The 18,656-nt window shown below is 39.7% G+C and overlaps 1 protein-coding gene across 1 annotated transcript in view; it reads left to right on the plus strand.

Annotated features, from left to right (window-relative positions):
- CEP85L (centrosomal protein 85L) overlaps positions 1 to 18,656 on the plus strand; it is a 248,283-nt gene that overhangs the window by 29,110 nt on the left and 200,517 nt on the right. Inside the window, exon 2 of the mRNA XM_017895947.1 lies at positions 2,164 to 2,218. The gene's annotated coding sequence lies outside the window, so the exon portion shown is untranslated. The remainder of the gene's footprint in view (positions 1 to 2,163; positions 2,219 to 18,656) is intronic.

The raw sequence follows: 18,656 nt of genomic DNA on the forward strand, positions 1-18,656 counted from the left end.
TTCTTCACTGTGTACCAGGTCTCTATAGGTGCTAAGAACACAAAATAGATGAGGCTCAAGGTCTCATACCCCCTGAAAATAATCAGACATGTAAATTAAAAATAATAGGAGTGTAGTTGGTACAAAATGAGTTCTGAGGAAACACAGAGAGTGAAGATTGTGACTGTGCCTGGGAAAAAGTTTTCCAAAGGTAACAATTGAACTGACTTTTGAAAGAGAAGTAGATATTCAGCTGATGAGTAAGTCAAAGGCATTCTAGCACGAAAATTCAGGAAACCTCAAGTAGTTTGGTTTTACTAGAGCAACAGGGAGTAAAGAATGGGGAGAAAGGAAATATGCGTTCATTCATTTAACGTTTTCTTTTTCTTTTTCTTTCTCTCTTTTATTTTTATTTATTTATTTATTTTACAGTCTCATTCTGTTGCCAGGCTGGAGTGCAGTGGCACGATCTGGGCTCACTGCAACCTCTGCCTCCTGGGTTCAAGAGATTCTCCTGCCTCAGCCTCCCGAGTAGCTGGGACTACAGGCACCTGCCACCTTGCCCAGTGAATTTTTGTATTTTTAGTAGAGATGGGGTTTCGCCATGTTGGCCAGGATGGTCTCGATCTTTTGACCTCATGATCCACCTGCCTCGGCCTCCCAAAGTGCTTAATGTTTTAGTTCATAAATTGTTTAATGCTGCAAGCATTGAGGATAAAGCAATGATTTATATAGTAGCAGCATTTGTTGCACAGAGTTCACAGTCTAGTGAAGAATACAGAAAAGTAAAGAGAGAATAAAATAGAGTTCAGTAAATGGTATGATAAAGTAAATGCAGAGAGTCAAGGAAGCACACAGGAGAACGTGTAGAGGTAGACAAGTATACGGTGGCTCATGGATTTTCTGATGTGCTGCTGAGATCCACCTTTGGGAATGAAGGACTTATTCTCCCAGTTTCTGACAATGATGCCAGAAGACAACCCTCAAATTGTAGCATTACCCAAGGTCTTTCTTCCTTCCAAAGACATCTTGCATCCAATGCTTGACCAGTGTGTTTTATAAAGCTTTGGCTCCCACTTGATCCAACTTGGAACAATTCTGAGCAGCCAGTCCAGCTCCAGAGCTACCCAAGGGGTGGGCTGAGCAACCTTTATTGGGGCTGGATCACAGCTCAACTTCTCCTTTTACCTAATCTGTTTCCTTCTCCATTCTTCTACAGATGTTGATCCATTGGGAACTCCCTAATAAATATCCTGTTTCAGAATTTTTTTCCTTGTACAAATTATGAAGTGTCCTTGAATGCAATTCTGAGTAACCTGGATTTTGTGCTATATACAACTAAGCCAGAGAAGGCTTTTAGCAGGGAAATAGCTTGGCCATAAATGTAAATTAGAAGGGTGCAAAATTGAAGACAAGATTATTGAAGAGGATATTATGGTAGTCCAACCAAAAAACATTTATAACCTAAATAAATCCATCCACAGTAGGGTAGAGAGAAAGAGATGAATGTAAGATGTATTCATGGGCAATATTGGCAGGACACACTTGGTGGTTGACTATAGATGGTGGGCATGGTAAAATCATGTAAGTCTCCTAGTTCTTTGGCTTGGGGAAAGGGATACATCTTAGTATCACTAATCAAGATAGAAGATGCAGGAGAAGAAGCAGGATCATTAATGAATATGGTAAGTTCACTTTTGTACCTATTGAGTTTGAAGTAAATTCAACACAGTAAAAATGCAGATAATACTCGGTAGATGGTGGAAAACGTACTGGGAGATCAGCATGAAGGTCAATGCTAGAGATATAGGATTGGGAATAATCAGAATCTGTAGTAGTTAAATACACAGATGTGAATGAGCTCAGAGTGTCACTGTTCTGCTCTAAAATTGTCAGATCTCCATACTGCTTACCAAAGCAATTCCTAACTCCTCCAACTGGCACCCAGACAAAATAATGACACTTCAGCACTACGGACAGTGTCAGGATTGCTTGTACACCCCGCCCCCTTCTCACCTCGTCCTCAAAATTTTAGTTCTGGTAGATAAGGACTTCCTTATTATCTTCTGCTGTCTGGCTTTCTTGCCTTACTTTCTATCTGTCTCCTGGCTCATATCTTTTGCTTAAGGACTTGTGTTAAAGTCATCTAGTTCAAGCTTTTCCTTTCTTTTTTTTTTAAAGCAGATGAGGAACTTGAGGCCCAAAGAGGTGAAATGATTTGCCCAAAGCTACATTACTGGTAAGTAACAGAGCTGGGACCCAGATTTCCAGGATCATGCCTTAAGGTTCTACTGCAATACAACATGAAGTAGACTCCATAATTTTCCAGGCAACAAGTTCAAGCTAACAGGCATTTGTCAAAAGAAGACATACATGTCGTCAACAGAGAAATGAAAAAAATGCTCAATATTTCTAATCATTAGGGAAATGCAAATTAAAACCACAATGAGATATCATCTTACACCTGTTAGAATGGCTATGGTAAAAAAAAAAAGACAAAAGATAACAAGGGTTGACAAGGGCATAGAGAAAACGAACCCCTGGTACACTGTTGATGAGAATGTAAATTAGCATTACCATTATGGAAAATAATATGGAGGCTCATCAAAAATCTAAAAACAGAATCACCATATAATCCAGCCATCCCACTTTTGGGTATATATGCAAAGGACTTGAAATCTGTATGTCAAAGAGATATCTGCACTTCAATGTTCATTGTAGAACTATTCACAATAGTAAAGATACGGAAGCAACTGAAGTGTCAGTGGATGAATGAATAATGAAAATGTGATATATATGCATGATAGAATATCGTACAGCCTTAAGAAAGAAGGAAATTCTGTCACTGCAACAATATGCATAAACCTGGAGGACATTATGCTAAGTAAAATAAGCCAGGCACAGAAAGACAAATATTGCATGAACTCAATGATAAAGTGGAATCTAAAAAAAAGTTAAACTCATGGAAGCAGAGAGTGGAATGGTGCTTACCAATGGCTAGGGAGTGGGGGAGGGTAGGGATGGGAAAAGGAGAGATGTTGGTCAAAGGGTACATAGTTTCAGTTAGATAGGAGGAATAAATTTCAGTAATCTAAGTAGATTTTAAATGTTCTCACCGTAAAAGAATGTTAAGTAGGTGAGCTGATGGCTGTACTAATTACTTTGATTTAATCATTCCACAATGTATACATAGATCAAAACATCATAATGTACCCATAAATATATACAATTATTATTTGTCAGCTAAAAACAGACATTTCAAGCTGGCTAATAATAGTAAAAATATAGCAATAACAACAATAACAATAGTAATACAACACAATAAAAAAACAACTCTTCACCTGACTGGATCTTAACGTGGCTTGGCATTCTTTGGGAAATTTTAAAAAATTATCTCTTTGATTGTTGTTCATTCTCTTTGAAATATTTTATCAGATATTCTAGATCCATCATCGTCTTCCATTAATACATCATCTTTTCTCTCATTTTATTCATTCCTTTATCACTTTTCTCTGAATGCTTCAAATTCACTGATTTGATTTTTGTCGCTTTCCAATTTTGCTCTTTACTGCTTCCATTTCACTTTTTTCTTTTAGAGACAGGGTCTTACTGGGTCACCTGGCAGTCTCGTTTATGTTGTCCAGGCCGATTTTGAATTCCTGGTCTCAAGCAGTTCTCCCACGTCAGCCTCCCAAAGCACTGGGCTTACAAGGGTTAGCCACTGTGCCCAGCTTCCATGTCATTTTTTTTTTAAATTCTAGCAATCTTATTTTTATTTCAAAACGAATCTTTTCTTTTCTTTTCTTTTTTTATTCTTTTGAGACGGAGTCTTGCTCTGTCGCCCAGGCTGGAGTGCAGTGGCACGATCTCACCTCACTGCAAGCTCCGCCTCTCGGGTTCACGCCATTCTCCTGCCTCAGCCTCCCGAGTAGCTGGGACTACAGCCGCCCGCCACCTCGCCCGGCTAGTTTTTTGTATTTTTTAGTAGAGACGGGGTTTCACCGGGTTAGCCAGGATGGTATCGATCTCCTGACCTCGTGATCCGCCCGCCTCGGCCTCCCAAAGTGCTGGGATTACAGGCTTGAGCCACCGCGCCCGGCCAAAACGAATCTTTTCTAACCTTAAATTGTTCCTATTTTAAAATGTAATTTTTAAATGATTGACAGTTTTTTTAGATACCATAAAATTTACACTTTTAAAGTGCACAGTCTAGCGGTTTCTAGTGGTTGTACATTTTCAGAATTGTGCAACCATCAACATTATCTAATTTCAGAACATTTTTATCATGCACAAAGGAAATCCTATACTCGTTAGCAATCACTCCCTATTTCCCCCTCCCTCAGCCCCTGGCAATCACTAATCTACTGTTTCTATGAATTTGCCTATATATATAGACAATTCATACATATGTGGAATAATAAACTATGTGGTTTTTGTGTCGGGATTCTTTCACTTAGTATAATGTTTTCAAAGTTCATCCATGTTGTAGCATGTATCAGCACTCCATTTTTATTGCTGAATAATATACCCTTGTATGTGAGTGCATTTGTGGGTGTGTATATAACACTTTGTTTATCCATTTATGAGTGGACAGACATTTGAGTTATTTCTATTTTTGGGCTATTATGAATAACGTTAGTATGAATGTTTGTATATAGGTTATTGTGTAAAAATGTTTTTATTTCTTCTGGGTAAACACCTGGGAGTAGAATTGCTAAGTCACATTGTAACTCTGTGTTTAACTTTCTGAGGAACTGCCAAATTGTTTTTCCAAATAGCTGCAACATTTTACATTTCCACTAGCAGTGTATGAGGATTCCAATATCTCCACATCCTTGTCAATACTTTTTATGTCTTTTAAAAAATGATAGCCTTTCTACGGACTGTGACATGGTATCTCATTATGGTTTTGATTTGCATTTCTCTAATGACTAATAATATTGAGCATCATTTCACATGCTTTATGGTCATGCGTATATCTTCTTTGGAGCAATGTCTATTCAGATCACTTTAAAATCAGATTGTCTTTTTGTTGTTGAGTTGTAAAAGTCCTGGATACACATCCCTTATCAGTTATTTGATTTGTAAACATTTTCTCTCATTCTCTCTCCTTTTCTTTTTATTGAGACAGAGTCTTACTGTGTTGCCCAGGCTGGAGTGCAGTGGTGCTATCTTGGCTCACTACAATGTCCACCTCCCGGGTTCAAGCGATTCTCCTGCTTCAGCCTCCTGAGTAGCTGGGATTAAGGCACCTGTCACCATGCCCAGCTAATTTTTTGTATTTTTAGTAGAGATGGGGTTTCACCATCTTGGCCAGGCTGGTCTCGAACTCCTGATCTCATGATCCACCCTCCTTGGCCTCCCAAAGTGCTGGAATTATATGCGTGAGTCACCACGCCCAGCCCACTGGTTTTCTCTTTACTTTCTTGAGGTTTTCTTTGAAGCACAAATATTTTTAATTTTTATGAGGTACAACTTATTTTTTAAGTACAATCTATTTCTTTCTATTATTATCTGTGTTTTTGGTGTCATATCTAAGAAACCACTGCCTTGTCCAAGGTCAAAAATATTTATGCCCCTGTTCTCTGGTAAGAATTTTATAGTTTTAGCTCTTACAATTAGGCCTGTGATCAATTTTGTGTTAAATTTTGCATATGGCGTGCATATGGTGTAATGTTCTTTTGAATCTTGTTGGTAACTCATCATCTTTCTAGATATTTTAAGATTTAAGGATTTTTCTAAAGTTTTTTTGAATTTTGTTTTGGTTTTGTTATTAACTCTGTCATGAGTGGGGTCATTTAAGTGTATTCCTCTGGTTAATTTCCTTTTTTACATTACAACTAAGTCTTTTAATACAGAAGATGGTTCATTGGTTTGTTTATTCTGATGATTGTGTTTATGTCCATGGGTGGAGTTCACAGTTAATTTCAGAATTGTTTGGGGGTCCTGTTGAAATACTAGGTACACTCAATGGGAGAAAGGAAATTTCAAGATTTATCAGAATTACTTTAATAAATTGGCATTCCAACTGTCTGTGGAAGTAGGGCAGAGGTGATAGGGCCCATAGACTTCACCATTGTGCCAAAGAATTTCTCCTTGGTTTCTGAGATACTACTCAGTATGCTGTCTATATGAAGGGCAAGCTGGGATGTCCTGAGGTATTGCTTTGTGTAGACTCTGTCTTTAATGGACTTTCTACAGATGCTGGTAGGACTGGTATTTGCCCCTCTCTGACTTCCCTATATGACACATTTGCCTCTAAACATAGAACACTTTACTGGAAATCTTCTAAATTTCACAGCAAGTGCCAATTCATATTTTCATATCCCTTTGGATATTCAATGGTAGTTTAAAACATGTCAGCTCAGATTAATATCTTGAATCAAAACTGTTCTTTCAGCTTCTGATTTGGCTCTGTTTCTATTGATTATTCTTCACTTCTATCTAGTGACCCTGACTAGTTCAAGTTTCTATTTTCTTCATCTTTAACTCTTATTTTGTGTTTATACTGGTGTTTCCTGTGCTTGTCCTGCCCCCAACCTTGGCGACTAATTTCTTGGTATATTAGAGCACTGCACTAGAACCAGGAGGCCAGATCATGCTTCTGTTGGAGGTTGCTGGTCCTTCCACATTGCCTCCCTCATCTTTCTTCATCATTCTTGGAGCGAACCTCAATTACACCCAAGGAAACCAAGTTGTCTTTGTAATGTAGACACATGGGAGCTCCTTCTCCTCCTCCTTCCTCCTCCTCCTCTTTCTTCCTCCTCCTCCCTCTTCTTCTTCTTCGTTGTCATCATCTCTTTTCTTCTTCTTCTTTCTCCTCCTCTTCCTCCTCCTCCTCCTCCTTCTTCTTTCTTCTTCTGAGACAGGATCTCACTTTGTTGCCCAGGTCAGAGTGCAGTGACACGATCTCAGCTCACTGCACCCTCTGCTTCCCAGGCTCAAGTGATTCTCCTGCCTCAGCCTCCTGAGTAGCTGAGATTACAGGTGCATGCCACCATACCCAGCTGAGTTTTGTATTTTTTGTAGAAATGAGGTCTCACCATGTTGCCCAGGCTGGTCTTGAACTGCTGGGCTCAGTGATCCACCTGCCTCAGCCTTCCAGAGTGCTGGGATTACAGACATGAGCCACAGTGGCCAGCCATGGGGCGTCTTAAAGATTTAAGTATCTTATTTATTAATATCTTTATATTGTCCATAACGACTAGCACCATCTGAGCACATAGTAGATATTCAACCAATATTAAAGAAAAAATTAACTTAAATAATTAAAATAATAATATAATATATCAGGCCTGGTGCAGTGGCTCATGCCTGCAATCCCAACACTTTGGGAGGCTGAGGTGGGCAGATCACTTGAGGCCAGGAGTTCAAGACTTGCCTGGCCAACGTGGCAAAACCCCATCTTTACTAAAAAATACAAAAATTAGCTAGGCCTGGTGGCATGCACCTGTAATCACAGCTACTTGGGAGGCTGAGAGAATTGCTTGAGCCCAGGAAGGAGAGGTTGCAGTGAGCTGAGATCGCACCACTGCACTACAGCCTGGGCAACAGAGTGAAACCAAACAAAAAAGAGAATAATACATCAAATTCTTTGTAAAGAAAAACCTTCCTCCCTATTTCAAACAGCTTGAAGAAAGACAGTTTTTGTCCTTTTATTTATTTTGGGGGGATGGAGTCTCGCTCTTTTGCCCAGGCTGGAGTGCAGTTGTACCATCTCAGCTCACTGCAACCTCCACCTCTGGGTTCAAGCAAGTCACCTCTGGGTTCAAGCAATTCTCGTGCTTCAGCCTCCCAAGCAGCTGGGATCACAAGCATGGGCCACCATGCCTAACTGATTTTTGTATTTTTAGTAGAGACGGAGTTTCGCCATATTGGCCAGGCTGGTCTTGAACTCCTAACCTCAAGTGATCCACCCTCCTTGGCCTCCCAAAGTGCGGCATTATAAATGTGAACCACCATGCCCAGCTTGTCTTTACATTTATTTTGATGATGAATTCGAAATCGTACCAATGTATATCAGTGCTTTATTCACAACACTGACCTGGAGATATTTCAGAATAGAGAAACGCCAAATCCTGAGTAAGTTTTAACAACAAAAGGGTTGAAGGGTCAGTGATAAAACTGCATTTCTCTCTTTATTTTACTAATGGAAATTGATTTTTTTTTTTTTTTAATAACAGTAGTGCTTTATGTATTCTAATTTCTATTCCCAAAAGGATTTAAGGTGGTTGACATAAATGTATATGATATAATAATACTTAATACTTAACATAATAACAATAATAATTTACAAGGAAAGCAGAAAAAGAGAAAACGAGTGTAGAAAAAATAAAATAAAACATGGAGGGGAAGTTGCTAAACAAAATGTATGCTGCAAAGTCACCTACATCCACTTGCTTATGGAGGGCCACATACTTGGCTATGACTTTTCCAGGCAATTCAAGAGGGCTCACAACCAGATAGAGACCCAGTGTCCATAAGATTCAAACAAACTAATTGCTTAGGATAACACAGTTTCTCCAGTTGCCGAAACCAGAGACCAATTTCTCCAAAACGTTGCCACAAAGACTACACTGTAAGTTACAGTGACCACCATCCTTACAGCCAACACAGTACAATTTCATAGGAATATTTCTCAATATAGCTAAAAACACAGTGTTTTTTACACAGAAAAGTTCAGTACACTAATTTCTAGTTTTGCAGTATCCTCAGTACCAAAAGTCGTCCTACTGATGGTGCTAATCAGGAGAACATTTCCATGGTCAAGTTAAGATGCCTGGATGATTTCAGTTTAGTTCAACAGCATCAATAAGATTTTAAGGTCAGTAGGCATATTGTTGGATGGAATATATGAAAAAAGTAAAACAGCAGAGATTTTTGTGTCTCTGCTGCAATAGTGCTACATAACCAACCGCAAATTTTAGAGGCTTAAAACATAACTTTCTATTTCTCTTGTTCAAGATTTTGGTCCGTTTAACATCCCCTTTTCTCATTCTTGAACCAGTGGCTAGCCAGGAGATTACAGAAGCAAAAGAAATAAAGCCACTTTTAAAGCCTCTGCTTAGTGAGACAATGAAGCAAACTAATACAGGAACAGAAAACCAAATACCGCGTGTTCTTACTTATAAGTGGGAGCTAAACATGGAGTACATACGGCCACAAAGAAGGGAACAACAACAACCACCACAAAAAAGGAAACACAAAGAAGAGAACAACAGACACCAGGGCCTACTTGAGGGTGGAGGTGGAAGAAGGGTGAGGCTCGAAAAACTATCAGGTACTATGCCTCCTACCTGTCTCGCTCTGTCGCCCAGGCTGGAGTGCAGTGGCCGGATCTCAGCTCACTGCAAGCTCCGCCTCCCGGGTTTACGCCATTCTCCTGCCTCAGCCTCCCGAGTAGCTGGGACTACAGGCGGCCGCCACCTCGCCCGGCTAGTTTTTTGTATTTTTTAGTAGAGACAGGGTTTCACCGTGTTAGCCAGGATGGTCTCGATCTCCTGACCTCGTGATCCGCCCGTCTCGGCCTCCCAAAGTGCTGGGATTACAGGCTTGAGCCACCGCGCCCGGCTGACAAAATAATTCTTACAGCAAACCCCCATGACATGCAGTTTATCTATATAACAAACTTGCATTTGTACCCCTGAACCTAAAATAAAAGTTAAAAAAAAAAAAAAACCCTCTGCTTGCATCACATCTACTAACTTTAGTTAGCCAAAGCAAGTCACACGGGCAAGCCCGATATGAAGTAGGTGGGGAAATGCTACATATACTCTGCCCATTCTGGTAGAAGGTATTGCCAAGCCACTTGACAAATGCTTTGTAATTCTATCGCAGGGAGAGAGGGAAGAATTGGGAATAATTCAGTTACCACATCCATAATTCTATTTGCGACTTCTCTTTTCTCTTCGGTTCCCATTCAGTACCTTGAAGATACAAAGTTGGAGGTCATCTAGTATGATCCTTTCCTTTTACACAAGAGTTATCTGGGGCCCAGAGAGCTTATGGGACTTGCCTAAGATCACACAGTCAGTTCACAGCTCTACCACATTGAACCAAATGGTTGTAACTCTAACTTTCCTCTCTATCATCTGCCTCCAAACCCCAACTCCGCACTCCACAGGGAATTATAGGGGTTTAGTTCATGAGATAAATATATGAGTCAGGCCCTGAACTCCTATCTCCAGAGGTAATAGCCTAGATTCACTGTGGATATGAAGGGTTTTAGTAGTGCAATGAGAGGAGACCATAAATTCTAGGTTCTGACTTGGAGAAACTGGTTTTTCACAAAGTGACTGGTGTGTGTGGAGGGAGGGCAAATTTCTAATGAAAATATTTATAGACCCTAGTGGTTATTTAAAAGTAGGTAATATTTCCAGAAGGAAATGTTTAGTTTGTTTCCCAGTTGCCTTCCATTGTCTCCATGCTTCATCTAACAAAGAATCAAATGTAAGGAAGGGCAAGGGGGGTGGGTAGGTGGAACAACAAGGGAAGACTGCCAGAGATGGAGGAAAGATATGAAATGCGGCCTTTTCAAGTTGACATTTGTTTTTTATGTTTCCCTAATGCCGTCTCTAAGGTAAATCACCAGAGGCTATGCATTTGGCTTACTCCTCAAAAGCAGATCTGAGTTGGTAAGCAACTGAAACGCATCAGAGGATGGTTGTTTTGAGAGAAGGGAACAGCTGTTCCTCCTGGAGTCCCTGGCAGACATGGAGCCCTATCTGTTACCTCCGTGTTCCTAGATGGTATTGCTTACAGCCCTTTTTGTGTTCTGTTTACTGTTCCAGTTCTGTAGGTCAGCTTGACTGGATGTTATATATATTTTAGAGACACTTATAGCTAACATAGTATTTGTTATCGATGTCCTAAGTTCAAAAGTTTCTTTAACATTTCTTGGTTTTACTCCCAGTTTGTTTACTTCTGCAAATCAGCTCTTCTGGCAAGAAACTTGACTCCTGCAGATGATATTATCTTGGAGGAATGTAGGGCCAGACTACAGGGTAGTTTTTCTGAGAATAAATGATCTGACCACACTTAATAAACAAAGCCAGATAAGAAGCAGCCATTCAACATGAAAACAAAGAACAATAATTTAGATATATAGCTTTAAAATAGAAACACAGGAAAACATACAAAATATGTTTTAAAATAATTATTTCCCATCTTCATTTTGTTCTGTTCCCTTTATTTTAGCCTTGAACAGACATTCCCCATATTTTCAACTACAATTTCATTTTTAACAACAAAGTTTCACAGAGTCGCACATAATAGTGTTCATACTTTTAGTAGAAGTTGACCAAAAATACATAAGGATAAACACATTGCTATGAATTCAGTAATGCTTTTTGCCCAGGCTGGACTTGAACTCCTGGGCTCAAGTGATCTTCCCACCTCAGCCTCCCGAGTAGCAAGTAGTGGGGACTGTAGGCACACAGTACCACATCTGGCTTCAGTAATGCTTTTAATTGAAGGCATACTTTATTAAACAAAAGAACGTCTCTATCCATTTGAAGACTGGGTGTATATATTGGTGCAACCCACCTTATTCAGGTAAGCATACCTTACGGGACTTCAGGTCCCCTTGTAATAATTTTAAAACTCTGCAGCTGTCCATGGCTCATAGGTTGATATCTAAACTTTGCCTTTCATCATTTATGTCTGTCAACTTTGGGAGCTGTCCTATTTAATGACATAATTGCTCTCCTGCCTACACAGGCACAGCATATTCTTACTAACAGTTGGCTTGAACAGTATATAATGGTTAGAACTCTGTCTTTCTAAAAGTCAGAAGATTGGAATTTTGGATTGTTTTGTTGTTGTTATCTACTAATATATTTCTTTAAAGAAGTCAATGGCTTTGAGACTGTTTTGCTTTTTGCAAAACTAAGGATGGGGGATGGGGAGATACTTGCTCAACCCAACTCATGGATTATTATGAGGAACATAGTAGATTATGTAGCACTTAATCATATATACAGTAAATGGTCCTCAGTCAGCATTTTTGTAGAACCATTTAGAACAGAATTCTCAGCTTTTGCCGTGCTACAAAGATACAGTTCACCCAGACTTACATTGGCCTGGGTGCCATGCTCTCCAGACACACAGTGGGTAGTAGATAGGAAGGGGGAGATTTGTGCATTGGACTGGGCTGGGAGTAATGACCTAGGTTTATGATTTATCTCTGCCATTTCAGTGAGTCATTTCATTTCTCTAGGCCTTAGTCCCTTGTGAATAGAGAAATGAACGAAAATCTCAGAGGTGTTCACATTTAGCAATAAGGCTCTTTTCTCCTCTTCCTAAGTGAAATTAAATTGCAAAACTCCAATATATAAATCAGATACCCAGAAAATGCAGTTTTCACATGCAGTTTAAAATGTTCATTTGTTGCAAATGAGGCCCTAGGAGCACAGTTTGAAAACCACTGATTTAGTTCATGTCTAAGATCCACCTTTACATTAAGATACATTTTTTTTTTTTTTTGAGACGGAGTCTTGCTCTGTCGCCCAGGCTGGAGTGCAGTGGCCGGGACTACAGGCGCCCGCCATCTCGCCCGGCTAGATTTTTGTATTTTTTAGTAGAGACGGGGTTTCACCGTGTTAGCCAGGATGGTCTTGATCTACTGACCTCGTGATCTGCCCGTCTTGGCCTCCCAAGGTGCTGGGATTACAGGCTTGAGCCACTGTGCCTGGCCAAGACACTTTATTAAAGCGAGGTATGTTTCTGCCCAAATATTGCTAGTTATCATCTACATGGGACTTCTTGCCTTGATGGTCTTGTCCATTCAAGATCATCAATCAAACCTTAGAGCAGCACTTTGAGTGTAAAAAGAAATCAAAGCAAGTTCTATATTCTTAAGGAATAGTTCCCTCAAGCAATGGTGACCCAATTTAATGCCCTTCTTCATGTTAGTAATTTTTTTTCTCTAAAGAACTGGGCCAGGAAATCTAGAATCTCAGCACCATCCCCCATAGACTAGTAGAGGAAGAAACGCTAATCATAATTCTAAAATTTGGAGCCACTCCAGGACTGAGTCTGGACCTGAAGGATCCCTCTTTGTTCACTTGGTGCCTAATAGTACCTGACATATAGAGAACACTCAATAAGTCTTGAATGACTGACTGACTAAATGGATTGAGTGAATTTGTGGCAACTAATTAAGCAAGAAAAGACTGAATTACATGATTGGTTTTGAAAGCAGCCATTATAAAGTTTATAATTAAGTTTGTCACTGAGCAAATCTAGTCTATACCTTCAGACCCCAACAATTTTAGAAATTTTGAGTTTCCAAACCATGCTGGGGTCATTTTCAGGGAGCAGACCGAAATGTCACACCATAGCTGCCCCTGTTTCCTTATTTTTTTTTTTTAACTTAATCCCAAATGTGATAATAAGCTGCCTTTATTTTCAGCCACTAAAAGAATGTCAGGGAGCTAGATCTTGAGGCTGGTAGAGAATAGCAGTTAATGATGAGAAGCACAGACACTGACTACCTGGGCTCTAATCCTGACCCTTCCATGTGTTAGCTACCACTATGGGTAGCTATCTCTGTTTCTATAAAGTGGGGTATTAACTAATATGAGGATTGAATGAGCTAATGCCCCTGAAGCTCTTAGAACAGAGCCAGACATGTCGTAAACATTCAATAGGTATTGACTCTCATGTATTCATCCTGGTATAGTGGAAAGAGCGTAAGTATTGAGTTAGGCAAGCCAGGCTTTTAATTCAGGCTCTGACCCCTTTTTGGGGGCAGTCATTTAATTTCACTAAACTTGTTTTTTCATCTTGTGTAAATGCTATTTAAAACTATAGCAGACTATAGCTTTCTGATTTCTAGGACTCTTAAGTTTAGGAAAACACCTGTGTAAGTCCGCTTTGGATATGAAGGAGGAAGCCCCAGGCAGAGAAATAAAATGCTTTGCATAATAAAACAATAATTTTGAGCATCCCAGAGTTTGAGATGAAAGCACCAATCCTAGGAAAGAGAGAAGTCTAGCAAAGTAGCCAGAAATCTGGGGCTCTATTTGGGAAGACAGTTTTAATATCCGATATTAAGTTGTTACTTGGCACCAGAGTGGAACATTCCTTACCTTTTACCAAAAGTTAAATAGATGTCTGTTACCCAAGCAATCATATGTGGGTGATAACTCTGGGGAGTGAAGAAATTGGGGTGATGTGCCAAGTATTGCGTAAGGCCATATAGCAAAAGGGAACACAAACACCAGGGGGATGTAAAAAAGACATGGAGAATTTGGCCTGTGTAGGAAAACAGAATGTGAGGCAAGGAAGAGAAACCTGGAGATGTGGAGAGGAACAGCGGATTTCTCACCAGTGTGTGAGATGGCAATCAGGCACTTTTATTTTACACTAATCTTAGAGGATAAGAAAACTGGAGTCTGTTGAAGAACCTGAGTATCCTGGCGTTTGAATTATAGGCTGGGCAGGTTTTTTTTTTTTTTTTTTTTTTTTTGAGACGGAGTCTCGCTCTGTCACCCAGGCTGGAGTGCAGTGGCACGATCTCGGCTCACTGCAAGCTCCGCCTCCCTGGTTCACGCCATTCTCCTGCCTCAGCCTCCGGAGTAGCTGGGACTACAGGCGCCCACCACCTCGCCCGGCTAGTTTTTTGTATTTTTTTAGTAGAGACGGGGTTTCACCGGGTTAGCCAGGATGGTCTCGATCTCCTGACCTCGTGATCCACCCGTCTCGGCCTCCCGAAGTGCTGGATTACAGGCTTGATCCACCGCGCCCGGCCAGGATTCTTATGATTATTAAAGTTAATGGATATGTCCTGGCACAATGGCTCACACCTGTAATTCCAGCACTTTGGGAGGTCTAGGAGGGAGGATTGCTTGAGCCCAGGCATTTGAGGCCAGCCTGGGCAACATGGCAAAACCCCATCTCTATAAAAAACATGAAAATTAGCCAGGCGTGTTGGCACACACTTGTAGTCCCAGCTACTTGGGAGTCTGAGGTAGGAGAATCATCTGAGCCTGGGAAATTGAGGCTGCAGTGAGCTGAGATTGAGCCAGTGCATTCTAGCCTGTGCATCACAGCAAGACCCTATGTCAAAATAAAATTAAATAAAGTGAATGAATGTAAACTTCTACCACAAGTAATCATTTGATAAATGACACACCTATCATCTTGTTGATTCATGTATTATTCACTGAATATGTATCTAGCCCAAGGAAGCTGGGCAAAGAACAGCTGGTACACATGGTGGCAGCGGAGCATACAGGTTCCCACTCATCTTACCCATGGCTGAGACTTACCTACCGTCCCTCCTCTTACTCCCCACATCTCTATCGCCGGCATTTTTCTCCTGTCTGCACAAAGAAAGCATACTCCCTGAAGGAACAAAATGGGCTTCCAGGAGTACTAGGGCTATGTCTCTGGAGGAGTACAGGCAGGCTTGTGTGATGTGTGATGGTAAAGGATTTCTTCAAAGTCATGTTCATGTCTTAGAGAATGCCTGGAGACTATCAGTTTTTAAATTATTTCATTAATCAACTCACTGAAGGTAAGAGAGACAAGTAGTGTCCTAAAAACATGCAGTTATTTTACCTGTAATCCATTTTCCAGTAAGTGACTACTGAGATAGCTGGAGCACAAGAATAGGTAATGGCTTTGTTTTCCCAAGATGTAGTCACTGCGATTATTTTTAGATGAAAGATTTGGAGCCAGAAGCACAACTCATAATTATGTTGCTATGATTCTACAACCAGTTGTTATGTAGAATTAATTCAACTGTGAAAACTTTAAAGTTACCACATTTTCTGAAAAGCCTGAAAAACTGAAAGTAAAATGTTCTGTGACATGCAGTGCTGTTTCCTGAGAACATCTACCATCGCTCCACTTTGCAACTTTTATGCCTCCTGCTTAGCCCCCCTTTCATCCCAGTTCTTACCCTGCTCTACGAATTACTGAAGTCCACTGATAGTCCTTCCTTCGTGAAGCATTCCTGAAGACTCCAGCCTAGCAGATCTCCCCTTCCTCTGACCTCCTGTATTGGTAGTGTATTGTCTACACCTTTCTTAGAACCCCTCATTTTCTCCCGTGAATTCTAGTTTATTTTCGTGTCTATCTCACTATTGTCAAAGCTAGATTTGTACTATGTAATATAGTTGGCTATTCGTATCCATTGGTTTTACATCTGCAGATTCAACCAACCATGAATTTAACCAACTGTGAATTCAACCAGTGACTGATTATAACCATTTGGAAAAAGGTCAGGTGCAGTGGCTCACACCATAAGCTCAGGACTTTGGGAGGCTGAGGTGGGAGGACTGCTTGAGCTCAGGAGTTTGAGACCAGTCTGGGCAACATGGCAAGACCTAATCTCTACAAAAAAATACAGAATTTAGGCAGGCATAGTGGTGCATGCCTGTAATCTCAGCTATTCAGGAGGCTGAGGCAGGAGGATCACTTGAGGCCAGAAGGTCGACCCTCCAGCCTGGGTGACAAAACAAGATTCTGTCTCAAAGAAAAAAAAAAAAAGAAAAGGAAAACTCCCAAAGAATAAAAAATAATAGTACAACAATAAAAAATACAATATAACAACTATTTACATAGCACTTACATTGTGTTAGGTATTATAAGTAACCTGGACACGATTTAAATATACTGGAGGATGTGCATAGGTTATGTGCAAATACTATGCCCATCTAAATAAGGGACTTGAGTATCCTCAAATTTTGGTGTCTTTGGGGATCCTGGAACCAATCTCTCTTGGGTACCAATGGACAACTGTAATTTTCCATTTCAACAACAGTATGTCAAATCTATATCAAAAATCTGGAAGAAAAAAAGAAAAGAATGTATCTTATCATTTTGACACAAATTGTGTACTCATTACTTTAGGCTGTTTCTTCCTAAACCTTTTTCTATGATTATTTTTTCATTGATTTAATCCTAGTGGATATGCAATTTCATATCCTTTTTTCAATTAATGTTGCATCACAATCATTACTGAAATTGCTACATAGTAATCATAAATATTTCTTTAAAGGCTGCAAAATATTGACTACTTTTCTATTGTTAAAATTTTAGATTATTTATCATATTCCACCATTATAAACAACACTGCAGTTGACATTTTCACACATATAGTTTTTCCAGTGTGTGTGTTTCTGTATGTACATGTACATTTTGATTTTTTTCCCTTAGGATAATGTCCCAAAAGGAAACTTACTGAACCAAAGAGCATGATTGTTTCTGTGGCACATATTGCCAAGTTGCTTTCCAAAAGAGTTGGTCCAATGTATATTATTTTAAGTGTATGAGAATATCAGTTTCTCCAAACCTTCACCAAAATTATGTTCTTAATTATTTAATCTTTATATAAATGAAATGGGATGACTTTAGTTCACTGCTTTAATTTTTTTTTTACCATGAATTGTTTTAAGCATACAAAAAAGTAGGCAGAAAAAAATATATAACCCCTGGACGTGGTTTGTCAAATATGAACAAATTTCCACATTTTCATTACATTTTATAAAAATAAAATACTACATATAACTGAAGCCACTGTGCACCACTTTCCCAAATCCATTCCAATGCCTTCCTCCCTCCCTCTACAGAGACAACTGGAATTTGACGTTTATCATTCCTTTACACTCCCATGTCCATATGTTTTAATTGTTAAATCTTTAATTACCAATGAAGTTGAACTTTTTAATATACTATAGCTAATATTAAAGTGCTCAGATTCTAGAGTCAGGTGGAACTGTCTTTGAATTCCTGCTCTGCCACTAACTAACCATGTCTCCTGGGGCCTCTCTATGACTCAGTTGCCTCATTTATGAAATGGAGATAATAATAATTCATACTAACTTTTTTTTTTTTTGAGACAGGGTTTCTCTCCTATCACTCAGCCTGGAGTGCAGTGGTGCACTCTCGGCTCACTACATCTGCCTCCCGGGCTCAAGCAATCCTCCTGCCTCAGCCTCTAGAGTAGCTGGGATTACAAGTGTGTGCCACCATGCCCAGATAATTTTTGTATTTTTAGTACAGATGGGGTTTCATCATGTTGGCCAGGCTGGTCTCGAACTCCTGACCTCAAGTGATCTGCCTACCTCAGCCTTCCAAGGTGTTGGGATTACAGGTGTGAGCTACTGTGCCCGGCCAATGCATACTATTCTTTATCACATTGTTATGAAGATGAAATGGGAAGTTGCATGTGAAATTCTTGGCATAGTGCTCACTTAGCATGCAATAATACCTTTTACCATTACTCTAGTTTTTTTGTGTGAATTATTTGCCCCTTTTCTTAGCAAGATTAGATTACCTAAAACTTGTGCAGCACTTTTCCAACATGATCCTATTTATTCCTCACAATGGCTTTATGAGATAGTGCTGCAACAATCCTATTTGATCCCAATGATAAGCCAGCAGGGAGCAGAGCTGTATTGAAACCCAAGTCTCTGGTGCTGGCACCTCTTGCTTTGAACTTATTTGCTGCAGCTCCATCAACTTTAAAGTCATTTTGTGATACAACATCATTGGTTTATGAGGTGGCTTTAGTACTATTCTTTAATACAGTCGTTATAGACAGATCCTAGTTTCTCTCCAACTTATAATTGTCTTCCTTCTCTATTTTTTCCCTGAATATTCTATATAAAAATATTTTATTGTTCTATAAAACTAAATATACTCAAACTAAAAAAATAACATTACCA

The sequence above is a fragment of the Rhinopithecus bieti genome, unplaced genomic scaffold (genome assembly GCF_001698545.2).
Source record: "Rhinopithecus bieti isolate Rb0 unplaced genomic scaffold, ASM169854v2 scaffold_27321, whole genome shotgun sequence".
NCBI classification, from domain to species: domain Eukaryota; kingdom Metazoa; phylum Chordata; class Mammalia; order Primates; family Cercopithecidae; genus Rhinopithecus; species Rhinopithecus bieti.